Source organism: Myotis myotis, unplaced genomic scaffold (genome assembly GCF_014108235.1).
Source record: "Myotis myotis isolate mMyoMyo1 unplaced genomic scaffold, mMyoMyo1.p scaffold_m19_p_8, whole genome shotgun sequence".
NCBI lineage: Eukaryota > Metazoa > Chordata > Mammalia > Chiroptera > Vespertilionidae > Myotis > Myotis myotis.
In genome coordinates this window covers 80179980-80195578 of record NW_023416390.1, presented here as the reverse complement: position 1 = coordinate 80195578, position 15599 = coordinate 80179980, and the positions used below count along the sequence as shown (strand labels likewise).

The window sequence follows — 15599 nt, the reverse complement described above, 5'->3', positions numbered from 1 at the left end:
TTCTGTGATGTCTCAAGCGTGTGTTTCTCTGAAATTTTTAAAAAATTTTTAATTCATATTTCCCCTGTGTACCTTCTTCCACCTCCACTCACCTCCCGCCCTGCTACAGCCATCACACTTTTGTCTGTGTCCATGAGTTCTCTCTTTTTTTGTTCCCTTTATTTTCTTCCTTTTTTGCTTAATCCCTTTATAGTGGGCTTTGAAATTAACACCAAAACTGTTGAAAAGAAAATGTGCTTGATGCATTAGAAAGAGATTGTGGGTGTGGAAAAAGGATTAATGAACAAGCTTGGTGTTGAAGGACTGTGGGAAAGTGAAGGACCTCAGGAAGTCATCATAGCTAGCCCGGACTAAGCTAAAAAGAAAAGCCAATCAGCTCCTTTAAGCCATACAGAGCTGTGCTTTACATCTGCATGGATGAACTGTACTCAAGAGGCAATAATCAGAACTTACTAGGTTATGTGGACTCAACAAACACACCCCAAATCACAAGGACTTAAAACAAAGGTTTATATCTCTCACATACTTCGTATCTACACTGCTCAGTGGGAGCAGAGGACTCTGCTCATCATAATTACTCAGGGACTCGGGCTTCTAAAAGTGCCTACACCTGATACACCATGTCAAAACAATGCTGCATGGCTTCCCACAGCAGAGAAAGAAAGAATGAAGACTCAGCACCATCACTTAAGGGCTGCCGTTCAAAAGTAGAGCATTATTCTCATTCACATTTCACTGGCCATTGCAAGTCACATGCCCATGCCCAATTTTAAGGAATTGTGTATTCAGGAGGCAACAAGTAGAAATTTGGATGAGCGTTAGAATAGTCTAGTAGTAATAAAGTATGTAACTGCAGATCCCTCACACTCTAGATAGCTGAGTGAGTGAGTGGGAATCAAATGGCATGGCACGGCACGGCATGGAATGGAATGGAATGGAATGGAATGGAATGGAATGGAATGGAATGGAATGGAATACCTTTGTTAAAATGGTAACTATATCTCTTCTGCTCAGGCCTGTGGTGTTGGCAGGATGGGCAAGTGTTGGCATTCAGACTGCCTGGAAGCTCTGGAGCGACCAATGAGATGAGAAGTGGCATGAACAGCAGGACAGGAAAACCCATTTGGGCAGAGCCCTGAGGGCCACGCCTTTTGGATGTGCTTCCCTTGCAAAGGGACTTGTGCTGGGAAATGTAGAGGCTGAAGCCAAACAGCCAAATTCTGCTTCAGGAAGGGTGTCAGGGTCCAGCTCCTCACGGATGGTAAAGAAATCACAGCCTTTGTACCAATGATGGTTGTTTAAATTTTATTAAGGAAAACGATGAAGTTCTGGTGGCTGGATTTGGTCGTAAAGGCCATGCTGTTGGTGGCATTCCTGGAGTTTGCTTTAAGATTGTCAGAAAGCCCGTGTCTCTCCTTTGGCCTTATACGAAGACAAGAAGGAAAGACCAAGATTATAAGTTTTGATGATGAAAACACAGTATTGATAAATTTTCATATGCCTAAATAGATAAATGGTAACTATCATCATCATTGTCATCATTATTCTAATTTTATAATCCTGCAAGGTAATAGTATACCCTCCATAGATAAATAAAACTGAAACTCAAAGAGATTAAGACACTTACTCAAGGCCATACGAACTACAAGATATTTATTGATCTATTATCTGTCTTTCCATTAGAGCATTCTATCTATCTAAAAATCTTTAGCGTGGCTCTAAGCTTATCTTTCCAAGGATATTTCCCACTCATCCTCTTGCTGCAACTCACAATTTACCCAAACTACTCTCATTCTTCACAATGCTCCTCTTTATGCTGCCACTCACATTCTTTCCTGCACTTGAAAAAGCCTCTTCTCCTTACCCATACATCTCAGTTGCACTGATCCTTCAAAATGTGCTCAAAAATTTTCTTATTCCATGAAACTTTTCCCCATCCCCTCCAACAATCCTTTTCCTCCTTCTGATTTGCTATAATTCCTTATTGTTGCCTATGCCAGCATTGTATTTATGTCTCACTCCTCCCACCTCACTGTGAGCTCCATGAAGGCAGGACTTGCATCGGCATCTCCTGAATGGACGTGAATTTACTGTACAGGGTATGAGGTGCAGGGTATGCCATGGAACCTTATATTCTTGAAATTGCACTAGATCTGATTCTGACACTCACCCCACCTTCATGGCTAGTCTGGTAGGAAATTCAATAGTAGTCATTATTCAGACCTTTCCTCCCTCAAGCCCTGTGCATGTCCCTGTGCAAACATGAGGAAATCATTCCTGGAAGGCCTCTGGTTTGGGTTCCCACGAGTCGCTGCTAACATGTGCCTGGTCTCTTAACATCCAGCTCTGTCCAGAAAGGGTATGTGCGAGTCCTAAGCCTTTCCTTGTGGAAGACAGACCAAGCAGCCATCCCCTTCCTGCCCACCCTCTCAGCATCCAAACTCTTGTCTCCTCTCCAGTTCCTGAGAGGGAGGTGACTATGGGACCAGAGGCCATGAGAACTCCCCAGCTTTTAGTAAAATCACCTCCACTCTCTTGTATTGCTTTGCTCTCTCTCTCACTTCTCCTACCCCCTACGTATTTCCCTTGTTTCAGTTTTCAGAATACCAAACAAAGAAAGAAAGAAAAAAAAAAAACACTCTGAAGGCAACTTCCACTGCCTGCCCTGCACTAAACCCCCTCAGGCTTAGAAGGTAAAAATACTGTCTATCTCTTTAAATGTGGACAGAAAGATACATAAGAACAGAATTTCAATAAATTGCCTAATTACTGCAAGCGTATAGACAGCCTAGGGTGGATATGCACAAAGGAGCTCTCTCCACTTGATTAAAGGCATGATGTGGAGATAATCCAGGAACTACAACAGGGCAGTTCAATTAGATGAACCAGTATGAAAGCTGTTAATACACTTACTGATAGAGCTGGCAATGTTATCGTGTACTGGCGATTCCCTATAGACATATAGAAATTTAAAATGGCAGAATTCTATTTAATGGGGCCCAATCAGTAAAAGCAAGCTTTGAAGGGTTGTTTAAAGATATGACTGAAATAAATAAGTGGTTGACGGTTGGTTCAATAAAATATATATTGACTTGCTTTGTTTAAAATAAAAACATTGATATATGGGCTCACATATATAATGTATTTGCCGTTAACTCTGCACTTCCGAGGACGTTCATTTTTGAGATTTTCTTGGCCTCAAGTTTTATAGACTTAAAGAGATCTGTCAAACCCCTGGAATTTTATGCAAATTTAAAAGGAAAAAGTCAGGGGGTTCATCAGATTGTCCCAGAAGTATATAGTTTATAAAAGATAGTGTCCAACATACACACATTTCTAAACTCCCTCGTTATTTTGTCCTGTTTTCTATGTAAGTTAAAAAAATAAATTAGAAAATTAGCCAGTAGCCTTAAAATTGACACATGATTTGAAGTACTCTATTTAAGAACCACCTATAATGACACTGGGCTTCTTTTTGCAAACTTAGTCCAAATGAGAATTCCAAATCATTGGAGTCCTAATATAAAAGAAAATGTAGCACAAAAGTCTAAGTAAGAGCTGTGGCAATATTTGAGCGGGAGGTATAAAGAAGGCTTAAACTAGAAGGGATGTAAAAACCTCTGCAAGTTAAGGTCACTTCACTCCTGTAAATAAGAGGGAATTCTTCGGAGATGTCAGAAAAATAAAAGACCACCAACTATTAGCAAACTCACTGTATGGTTGATGGAGTAATCTCCAACATCAGAAACAAAATTGAGGTGATGTGAAAGGTTGGCAAAATGTTTACACCTCTTCAAAGAAAGCAAGTTGAAAGCTGGTGATTAAGTTGAAAAGCAAGTTGAAGCATTTCTCCCTCAGTGAAAATGGTGGAAGTAGGAGCAGGCCCTAGTCCAACTGACTGCCACTCTCTGCTTGCAGTGGTTCTCAACCTTCCTGATACCGCAACCCTTTAATACAGTTCCTCATGTTGTGGTGACCCCCAACCATAAAATTATTTTCGTTGCTACTTCATAACTGTAATTTTGCTACTGTTATGAATTGTAATGTAAATATCTGATATGCAGGATGTATTTTCATTGTTCGCGACCCACAGGTTGAGAACCGCTCGTTAGAGGGAGCATGTAACTCCTTGGGTCCAGGTCTCTACAACCCCTAGAGCAGTGATCCTCAGTTTAGTTTCTGTAGGAACACAAATAATGAGGACTGTTATCGTGTAAGCTTCCTGAGGCCCAGGAGTAATCATAGCGACTAGATTATCTCATGGAATCTTCATAATAACCAAAGGCATCCTGCATTTATAACATTTTACAGAAAACTGAGGCAGGGGTGCTAACTAATTTGCCCAAGGTTACGTGGTAGAGATAGATTTTGAACTCAGGCAGGCTGTTTACTGAGTAAACACCCTCGATTACTACTCAAGACTGCCTCCTACCCCTGTCTCCTTCAGCGCTGTGTTCCCAACGCCAAGTACAATGACCTTCAAGTACTAAGTGTTCAGATATTAGTCAAGTGAGGGAGTGAGACCCACATATGGTTTTGCTGGCACACTAGCTCTAACCTCACCCATTTTCCTGCTATCTAAAGGAGGCTATATATCCCAAGAAACTAGAAACACCAATCAGAAAGGATATATGCATCCTTATGTTCATAGCAGCACAATTCACCATAGCTAATATTTGGAAACAGCCTAAGTGCCCATCAGCAGATGAGTGGATTAAAAAACTATGGTACATCTACACAATGGAATACTACGCTGCAGTAAAAAAGACGGAATTCTTACCATTTGCAACAGCATGGATGGAACTGGAGAGCATTATGCTAAGCGAAATCAGCCAGTCAGAGAAAGATAAATATCACATGATAGCACTCATTTATGGAATATAATGAACAACATAAACTGATGAACAAAAACAGATCCAGAGACAGAGAAGCATTGATCAGACCGTCAAACCTCAGAGCGAAGGTAGAGGAGGATGGGGGTAAGAGGGAGAGATCAACCAAAGGACTTATATGCCAGCATATAGGCCTAACCAACAGACACAGACAACAGGGGGGGTTGAGGGCATGAGTAGGGGAGGGCCGGGGGGTAATGGGAGAATAAGGACACATATGTAATACCTTAATCAATAAAGAAATTAAAAAATAAATAAATAAAGGAGGCATGCCAGCATGCGAGAAGGCCATTCTTCTAAGAAAACACATGAGTTGGCATACACAAATGTAGAAGTGTTCTCAACTTGAATACTCTCACATTCTCTCAATTGTTAGTAACCGGCACATATAATAACACCATAGTTGAGAGAATGGAGCCTGGTTGCTCCGTATAATGGCTCCCAGAATTGGCTACTAGAGCAGGATCCAGCAGAGATTATGTAACAGGACCTGCTGGTTCTCCACCAGCATCCCTTCTCCTTTTCTCCAAGAGTCACAGAATGCAGGGACCATGGCTGCCCACCTAGGTCTACATTTTCAGAACTCGCTTGCACCATGTGTGGCCACATCATTAACTTCTTACAGTTGAAACAGGAGCAGAGGTGTGATGTGCCATTTGTAGGCTGGTCCTTGAAACCTGGCACGGGACTCCCCCACACCACCACCTCAGTACAAGCTGTAAGACCCAAGCTCAAGCAGGTTAGAGGGACAACGCCTTCCCACCTTGCGGCTCTCAGACCTTACCAGAAATGCAGAATCCTGGGCCCCCTCCAAGAATCAGAAGCTGCATTTAACAAGCTCCACAAATGACCTATTTTTATGTTGGAGTTGGAGGAGGACTGACCTAGGAGATGTCAGAGAAGCCAGATGAAGGGAGCTTGTGGACTTCCTCTCAGAAGGATCTCTAGAGCAGGGCTGCCCAGCAAGCTGGCACACCCACCTCAGACTGTTCCATAAGAGAAAAGCCAACTTCTCTCTTTTCTAAGCCACCTGATTACTGTATTGTCGAGTCTCTCTGTGAGAGCAGCCTAGTCTTACCCTGACTAACAATGAGGAAATAGTCTACTTTCAGAGAACAGCAGGGAAAACCTTTGAGGAAAGTATAAGGACAAAAGCCAAAGGGGTCTCAATCCTTTACTTCTGACAATGCATTTGAAGAACATGGTTATCAGTGTGTCTTTATTGTACAGCCCAGGTGTCAGGCAGGGTTCCTTACCCCTTTCAGGTCTGGTTAAGATCGACTCAAACTTCAATTCCAAAACTTACTAAAAGCTGAGAACTTTCTCTTTGGCTTCTGTGAATTCCGGGGGACTTCTTCTCCCCATTTCCCTAGGCCTCTGATGTCTGCATTACTGCACACTGCCTTGGATTCATCCCATGTCAACCTAGATTGGACAACCATTATTCATCTACTACATGCAGGCACTTTCCTAGGCACAGAGGATACTTGGGTCAGAATACATGAACTCTGACCTCAAGGATTTGAATATCTATGGGGGAAATTGGCTCAAAAATTGAGATTATGAAACACCATGGTTACAGTCTGATCTCAATCTGCACCAGGTGCAGACAGGTGAAGGAAGCTGCATGACACAGGAGTCAGGTGATGGCAACCAGGAGAGCATTCCAAAGCCTACAACCGTGTGTGCATAAGGCTGGAGAGTGCGGTCTCCTCAGAATTAACGATTAATAGTCTAGTGCATGCAGTAGGGGAAAGTGTGTATGGGGGACAGGGTGGATGGGGCAGAAGAAGGCTGAAAAATGAAGTTGAGCAGGTGGGCAGAGCAAGATCACGAAAGGGTTGAACTTGATCTCGATGCTGATCATTGTTTGTACCTTTGGAAGTCTGCTGAAATCAATGGACAACTTTTCAGAAAAATGTTTTTCTGTGTGTAAAATACAACACATAAGATTACAAAAGGAGTTAAGTGCATTACAATTCAATTCTATCTTGCTGAGCATCCCAGTAAAGAACACCTGAAGGTGGTGGAGTTCCAGAAAGCAGGGCAGTGACATGACCTGATCTTCATTTCAGAAAGAGCACTCAGAAGCTCGGTGGGGTGGGGTGGAGGGAGATGGGACTAGAAGTTGAAGGACTAGTCTGGCAGCTATTAAATAACCCAACTGAGAAGGTCTTGGTGAAAGGAGGTCTTATCTCTATTATTATTATTATTATTATTATTATTAATTACATAATCTTTCTAAAGCAGTGGTTCATAACTCTGTAAAGCCCAGAATCTTCATTAATATTAAATATTTTGTAAAACACATTTTATCTGACCAGTGGAATAGAATAGCGAACCCAGACATCAACCCAAAGCACTATACTCAATTAATATTTGACAAAGGAGGCAAGAACATACACTGGAGTCAAGACAGTCTCTTCAATAAATGGTGTTGGGAAAACTGGTCAGATACATGCAAAAAAATGAAACTAGACCACCAACTTACACCATACACAAAAATAAACTCAAAATGGATAAAGGACTTTATGGGAAACCATAAAAATATTAGAAAAACCCACAGGCAGCGAAATCTCCGACATACGCCAAAGCAATATCTTCACTGATACAGCTCCTAGGGCAATGGAAACGAAGGAGAAAATAAACAAATGGCACTACATCAAAATAAAAAGCTTTTTCACAGCAAAAGAAACCATCAACAAAACAATAAGAAAGCCCACTGCATGGGAGAACATATTTGCCAATGTTATCACCAATAAGGGTTTAATCTCCAACATCTACAGGGAACTCATACAATTTAACAAAAGGAAGATAAACAACCCAGTCAAAAAATGGGCAACACACCTAAATAGATATTTTCGAAAGAGGACATAAGCAAGGCCAAGAGACATTTGAAAACATGCTCAAAGTCACTAATCATCTGAGACATGCAAATCAAAACAACAATGCAGTACCATCTCACACCTGTCAGAATGTTTATCATCAACAAATCAACAAACAAGTGCTGGCGAGGATGTGGAGAAAAAGGAACCCTCATGCACTGCTGGTGGGAAGGCAGACTGGTGCAGCCACTGTGGAGAACAGTATGGAGTTTCCTCAAAAAACTAAAAATGGAACTCCCATTGGACCCAGTAATCCCATTTCTAGGAATATATCCCAAGAAACTAGAAACACCAATCAGAAAGGATATATGCACCCATAGCTAAGATCTGGAAACAGCCTAAGTGCCCATCAGCAGATAAGTGGATTAAAAAACTGTGGTACATCTACACAATGGAATACTATACTGTAGTAAAAAAAAAAATTCTTACTATTTGCAGTAGCATGGATGGAATTGGAGAACATTATGCTAAGCAAAATAAGCCAGTCAGAGAAAGATAAATATCACATAATCTCACTCATTTAGGGAATATAATGAACAACATAAACTGATGAACAAAAACAGATCCAGAGACAGAGAAGCATTGATCAGACCATCAAACCTCAGAGGAAAGGTAGAGGTGTGGGAGTAAGGAGGAGAGATCAACCAAAGGACTTGAATGCATGCATAGAAGCCTAATCAATGGACTCAGACACCAGGGGTTGAGGGCATGAGTAAGGGAGTGGGGGCAATGGGGCGATAAGGACACTTATGTAATACCTTAATAAAGAAAAAAAATTTAAAAAACACACATTTTACCATTCTTAGACAAAATTTAATGATAATATAACTTACCTACATATCTTTCTTACACCTTTATTAACAAAGAAATTTAAGGTAACTTTGAGTAAGAATATGTATTTCAAAATGCCACTGCTCAGGCACAAGGAGACTAGCAGATGTGGTGACGTCATCAGCACCCATCTCCAGAGTCACTGAGAGATCCACAGCTCAAAGCTGATGAGTGCAAATGTGCTCAGTTAGCAACTTGAGCTCCTCAAGGACCATTGCCATTGTAATGAGAGTTCCTCTAAACAATGAACAACTCAAATTCCAAAATAAGACACAATGCAACCTTTTATCCATTTACACAGCAGTTACATTTCTGGAAAAGTCAGCTTCTATTTAAAACCATGCAAAAATTCTTTGTGTTCACAAGCATGATAAAGTTAGGTTCTAGGTTCAGATCACTAAATCTGGATTTGTCATCTATATGAGTGACCTGTGGGGCACGGAAAAGACTCATGGGTTGGGGAGCAATTTATTGATGTGCTTCTCTGTTCCATGACTGCAGGTGTCCAACATCCCTGGGCCTAGTCCATTTTCATTGTAAAGTCCCAAAATATTCCCCAGCAAAGTGGTGAAGTACTATATTAGACTAGAGGCCTGGTGCACAAAAATTTGTGCACTCGGCGGGGGGTGGAAAGGTCCCTCAGCCCTGCTTGTGCCCTCTTGCAGTCTGGGACCCCTCGGGGGATGACCACCTGCTGGCTTAGGCCTGCTCCCCGGGGGATTGGGCCTAAGATGGCAGTCAGACATCCCTCTGGTACCCCGGCAGCCCTTGGGGGATGTCCACTTGCCAGCAGGGAGCAGACCTAAGCTGCAGTCGGACATCCTTAGCGCTGCTGAGGAGGCAGGAGAGGCTCCCACCACCACTGCTGTACTGGCAGCCATCAGCCTGGCTTGTGGCTGAGCAGAGTTCCCCAATGTGGGAGCACACTGACCACCAGAAGACAGCTCCTGCATTGAGCATCTGCCCCCTAGTGGTCAGTGTGTGTCATAGTGACCAGTCATTCCCAGTCTTTCTGCTGTTAGGGTCAGTTTTCATATTACCCTTTTACTATATAGGATAGAGGCCTGGTGCACAGGTGGGGTCTGGCTGGTTTTCCCTGAAGGGTGTCCCAGATCAGGGTGGGGGTCCCGCTTGGGTGCCTGGCCAGCCTGGGTGAGGGGCTGATGGCTGTTTTCAGGCTAGCCACACCCCCTTTAGGGTGGGGGTCCTCACTGGGGTGCCTGGACAGTCTGGATGAGGGGCTGAGGGCCGTTTTCAGGCTGGCCGGTGACTGAAGCTCCCAGCTTCTCCTTTTTTTCTTTTTTTTATTCTGGGATTTATTTACCTTCTATAATTGAAACTTTGAAACTTTGTTGTCGTCACTGGAGCTGAGAGCCGGCTCCTACTCGCTCCAGCTCTGAGGCCACGGCCTGCTGTAGGAAGGTATCTGGGGTTTGTTTAACTTCTATAATTGAAACTTTGTTGCTTTTGGAGCTCAGAGCCGGGCCGCGGCAGGCGGGGAATCTTGGCTTCCTCCATCACTGGAGCAAGAAAGCCTCCTGCTCACTTCAGCTGCGTGGCTGCCGGCCACCATCTTAGTTGGCAGTTAATTTGCATATCGCCCTGATTAGCCAATGGGAAGCGTAGTGAAGGTACGGTCAATTGCCCTTTTTGTCTTTTATTAGATAGGATAGTGCCATTCCTGTTGAGAATCATGAGTATAAAGTAGGCAGGATCTGATAGAGCAAGCGAGCACTGGGAAGAGTGTAAAGGATGGAGCACAACCAAGAGAAACTGCAAATTGCATAGCATTTCTGAAGCCTGTTTCTAAAAAGGGGAAGGTGGAGGGTACTTATAAGACACCTCAGGCCTTAACAAATTTTCTCTTCATTAATATCTAGATTTGGTTAGTGCCTGAGGCTTAAAAAAAAAAGGCATTTGATGCATCAGCTTCTTCAACTGCACCAAAGGGGGGAATTACCCTTCGACCCCTGAAGCCAGTTACTAATGACCTGCAGCATGAGATTGGATGACTTTTCTCATTAGTGCATGTCTACGCTGCAAATGTTATTGCCAGTCAGCCGATTATAAAAGCATAAAGAGAAAGTAATTAGCACAATCATTTTACATAGAGTAAATTTTAGTGCAGCCGGTTTGTCAGAGATGTAATTTCATGGGATCACAGCCATGCATTAATGGAGTTATGGGAAACTATTAATTTGTTATTTGAAACCAAGTCCTTATCTCTGGCCAGTTAGTACCTGATGAAAAGGTGGCCAAGGGCATGGGTTTGCCTCCTCTGCTGTCCACTTTGACTTTGTAATCTTGCACAACTGCTGACTGTCACTCCCAGCCAGCCAGTTCATGGGGGAGGCTGTTTATTCCAAGCAGAATAATTTCCAGGGTTCCATGAGCATGGGTGACTCAGGAAAAATTGCTGGAATTTAAATTCAAAATGTATGTATGAGGCTCCTGTGGTGATGGGACTGTTCAGTATGTTGGCTTGGGTGGTGGATACAGAAACTACCCCTGTGATAAAATTCTATGGAGCTAAATGCACACACATACAAGTATGTGCACACACACAAATGAGTACAAGTAACCCTGAGAAACTCTGAGTAAGAGTGGAGAATTATATCAAAGTCAATACCTTAGTTGTGATATTACACTAAAGCGCATTGCAAAATGTTACAGTGAAAGCAAACTGAATAAAGGGTAGAGGGGAGTTCTCTGTACTATTTCTTATAGCTGCACATCAATCTACAACTATATCAATAAAATTTTTTTCTTAAAAATGCACTTATGCCTAACTGGTTTGGCTCAGTGGATAGAGTGTCGGCCTGCGGACTCAAGGGTTCCAGGTTCGATTGCGGGCACATCCCCAGTAGGGGGTGTGCAGGAGGCAGTTGATCGATGTTTCTCTCTCATCGATGTTTCTAACTCTCTATCCCTCTCCCTTACTCTCTGTAAAAAATCAAAAAATATATATATATTTTAAATGCACTTATGTTTGGTGATGACTAAACCTCATATTCCCAAGACAATTCCTAATTCAGGAAGACTTCCAATGGTTCTCTAATACTGCAATATTTGTGCTCTGTGAGCATGGGTCCCCTAATTTGGAAACCAGCCCTCTGTTCTGTTTCAAGAAATGGAGGCGAGGCAGTGAGATTTGGCCTTCTCTAATCCTGTCAGCTTGGTTCACATTAGAAAGCATTAGGCTCATGGGTGAGTTAATAATGGTGGAATCCTAGTATTTAAATTTCCATGCAAAGGAAAAATAGGAACTAGTGTTTTATTAGCTTCCTTTAAATATCAGTGATCTCAAATACAACATCATATCAAAAATCTTCATCTCAAAATGGATCTATTTCTCAAGGCAATCTCATGAGGTAGCCAAACAGAATTTATCCGAGTGCCATGTTTAGCCTTAGCTACAAGTTTTCCACCCCTGATGAAAACTACAGGTGATACTTGGGATCACTCTGGAATGGGATGCAGAATGAGCCTATAGAGTTCCATTCTTAAAAACTCAGGGGAAAATCAACAACCAGATGTCCAGGATGGCATGAACTCTCATCAAAGTCTATGCCATGAGCTCTTCTGTGAAGGGCTCCCTGACCAATGATGTTAAGTGCTTCATTTCATATCCATCTCTCCACCTCTATAATGGGTTGAATAGAGCACCCCCCCCCAAAAAAAAAATCATGTCCACTCAGAATCTCAGAATATGATCTTATTTGGAAAGAAGACCTTAGCATATATAAGTACTTAAGTTAAAATGAGATTATAGTGGATTAGGGTGGGCCCTAAATCCAAAGACTGGTGCTCTTATAAGAAGAAGAGAAGACACACAGAGACACATAGAGGGAAGAAGTCCATGTCAGGACAGAGCAAAGACTGGAGGGAAATGGCTGTGAGCCAAGGAGCACTAAAGACTGCAAGCAAGCCCCAGAAGCTAAGAGAGAGGCCTGGGGAGAGCCTGTGGAAGGAGCCAACCCCTTGATTTCAAAATTCTGACCTGCTAAATTGTGAGAGGATAAATCTGTGTTGTTTGAAGCCACCCAGTTTGTGGTACTTTGTTATGGAAGCTGTAGGAAATGAGTAAGACCTCCCCTCTCAGTGCTCCACAGTCTCTGTTAGTGGGTTGCAAGTGTTGAGAAGTCCGGAAATACTCCAAATTTATTTAATTATGGAACATGTTCCCTGATATAACACCTGTTAGTCTTTCATGGAACATATTGTGAAAATGATACTTTAGACAGTTTCACACTTCAATGTGTATGAGTCACTTGAAGGTTTTACTAAAATGACTACTCTGATTCAGCAAGTCTGGGGTGGGGCCTAAGATCCTGCTTTTCTAAGAAAATCCCAGATGCTGCTGATGCTGCTAGTCCTTGGGCCATACTCGGAGCTCAGGTTGATACACCAGGAGGCAAGGGGTCAGTGTGGGTAATCTTCCAGGATCTTTTCCAGTTCCAAGGACAATGACCTAGCCATGTGTGGTAGCTCCATTTCTGCTCCCAGCTCTTGACGTCATCATAAAGAACTTGTCAGTGTCTCCAGCCACCATGGGTAAAGAAACGTCCCTGCCTCACTGAAGTCAGCTGAGCCGTGTACCTTGCTTTGAGTCATGGAATATTCATGGATGAAGAAAACATCCCAGAAATGTTAGCTGATGAGGCCCCAGAATGAAGACATGTAAAAAAGACCTAAACCCAGTGAGAAGCCTGGAGCCCAGCCTGGCCAGCCAAGCTCAGCCTACACCAGCCTAACCGTCGGCCACCTGTGGGCTTGCGAGAGAAGAATAAGCGCTTACTATTGTAAGCTGCTGAGATTTTGAGATTGTTGGTTATACAGCAAAAAACTGACGAATATACCATCCTGGTTGTCTATCCATCCACCCATAACTATGGATGCAAACATTTATCTGGAACCTAGCAGGTATTTATTGACTGTCAACCATCTACCAGTACAGGGAGGTAGAAGATATGATTCCTACTCAGAGAACTGGCAGTCTAGCTTACGGGAAAAGTGGCTTACAAATGGAAGGATAAATTGCAGTGTAAAATTGTACAGATTAAGAGTAATATGTACAAGTTTGGTGTATTCTAAGTAGGCTGGAGTTGTCAGCGAAAGTTATGGATGGACTCTGGGCCGGTAAGGAGAAGAGGAGAATTCATTTTAAAGAGATGAAGATGTCTTCTGGAAAATAGGTTCTAATGGAGTAAAATGCCACAAGCTATCAAAGTATTGATTGCAAAATTCAAACCACCTTTCTGACCATTATGGGAAAGCTCACAGACATTATTATACTGCACAGGCCATTTGTGACCATTTGGAAGAGAAAGAACATTCTTCTTGTACATTATTCAGCCCTGGCACGGTAACAATTGGAGGCGCAATCAGGAGCCCGCCAGGGGCCGGCTTTCAGTAGCCAGGACAAAGCGCAGGTAGTGAGGACAAAGCGAAGGCGGTGAGGACAAAGCGAAGGCGGTGAGGCCGGTGGGCTGCTGGCGGGAGTCAGCGCATGTTATTTGCCCAGTGGAGCTGACAGAGGGTGAGAAATATCGGAGCATGAGAAAAAGTGCTTTGCACCAAATTACTTTTTATTCCTCACTTAATAAAAACTTCCTGAGTTGTCTTCAGTTATCACGGCTGGGCCCATGATTCATAGATCATAAATGCATGCATAGAGCAATTCTTCTGATGATGTGCTGGGGATTACGGGCACGTGGGAGGGAAGAGCAAGTCTGTGCAGGGACTAATACCCAGTGCCAGGGGTCTGCCCCCCTGCAGGACTTCAACAACAGTCCACAGGGAAGCTAGGGGATGGCTCCCAGAACAGTAAGGGTTATAATGGTTGTAAAGATACACTTGGAAAATGTTGCCCCAGTATCCTCATTTGAAAGGCTGGGAAACTGAGACCCAACGGAAGGCGATTTGCCCGACTTAATCAGCGGGATCAGAACAGGACTCCCTGGCCATTGTTTCCCCACTTGCAGCAAGCGGTCTCAGAATGATGGAGGAAGCTGTGTCTCCTCTTGTCCCAGCCCCGTTGGGGTCTGAAGTGCCAGCTCGCAGGCCTGTCTCTGCAGAAGCATCTCAGAGGCAGTCACCCTGGGGAAGAAGCACAGGACACACAAAGCCCAGCCAAGGTCAAGGGGAAGGGGAGCGGGTAGGTGTAGCAGGGCCTGTACTCCTCCGGTTGCCCTCTGAGCCCTCATCAGTGCCTCCTCCTCTCCAAAACTGGACCAGAATGGTCAGAATCTGGAAATTGCAGTGTAAACCACCCTACAAAGAAAAGGTGATCACCAATCCTGTAACAGCTGACGTTTATTGAACACATCACATGAATGATCTCATTCAATCTCACCAAACCCCATTTTGCAGATGAGGAAACTGAAACAAAGACGTAAAATAACGTGGCCAGGGCCTGATGAGCACTTGTGGAGGAGGTGGGGCTTGACAAAGACGTTTTGACTCCAGGGCTCTTGCTTATAACCTCGATTACCTGTTGCTCCACTGCCGAACACACCTCTGTGCCACAGGCTAACACTTGCACACGCGAGCATGGCCACGAAGTCTCCTCCCTCCAGCCCACCCAAGAGAGTTCCCCTACCCAACCCTTTGCTCTCAGAAAGATCACCTTACCCCCGGCTGTGCAGGATTTGAGAATGGACAGGGTCTGGCAGGGTCTGAAGAAAAAACAACAGGAAGTGCCAAATCTGATAGTGAGCTACAAAATAGGAAATAGTAAAGAATGGTGAAGGATGAGAGGAGGTAAAGGCAGGAGGGTCTAGGAACAGGAGCGAGGGAACACACCAGCTCCAGGCAGCGCGGGACACAGAGAACTGAGCAGTGGGCATGAGAAATGCTGCTGGGGTTAATGTGCTTCAGCAGACAAAGGTACAACATGGAGTTCCTCTCACGCTATGGCGTGGTTACTAACTTGTACTTCAGTAAGTGTGGCACCGTTCCAGAACAAAATCACAATTTGAATGCTCCACAA

General features: G+C 43.5%; 1 pseudogene; it reads left to right on the top strand.

Annotated features, from left to right (window-relative positions):
* The first annotated feature begins 988 nt into the window (after positions 1-988).
* LOC118662083 lies at positions 989-1459 on the top strand (annotated as a pseudogene).
* The last annotated feature ends 14140 nt before the right edge of the window (positions 1460-15599 follow it).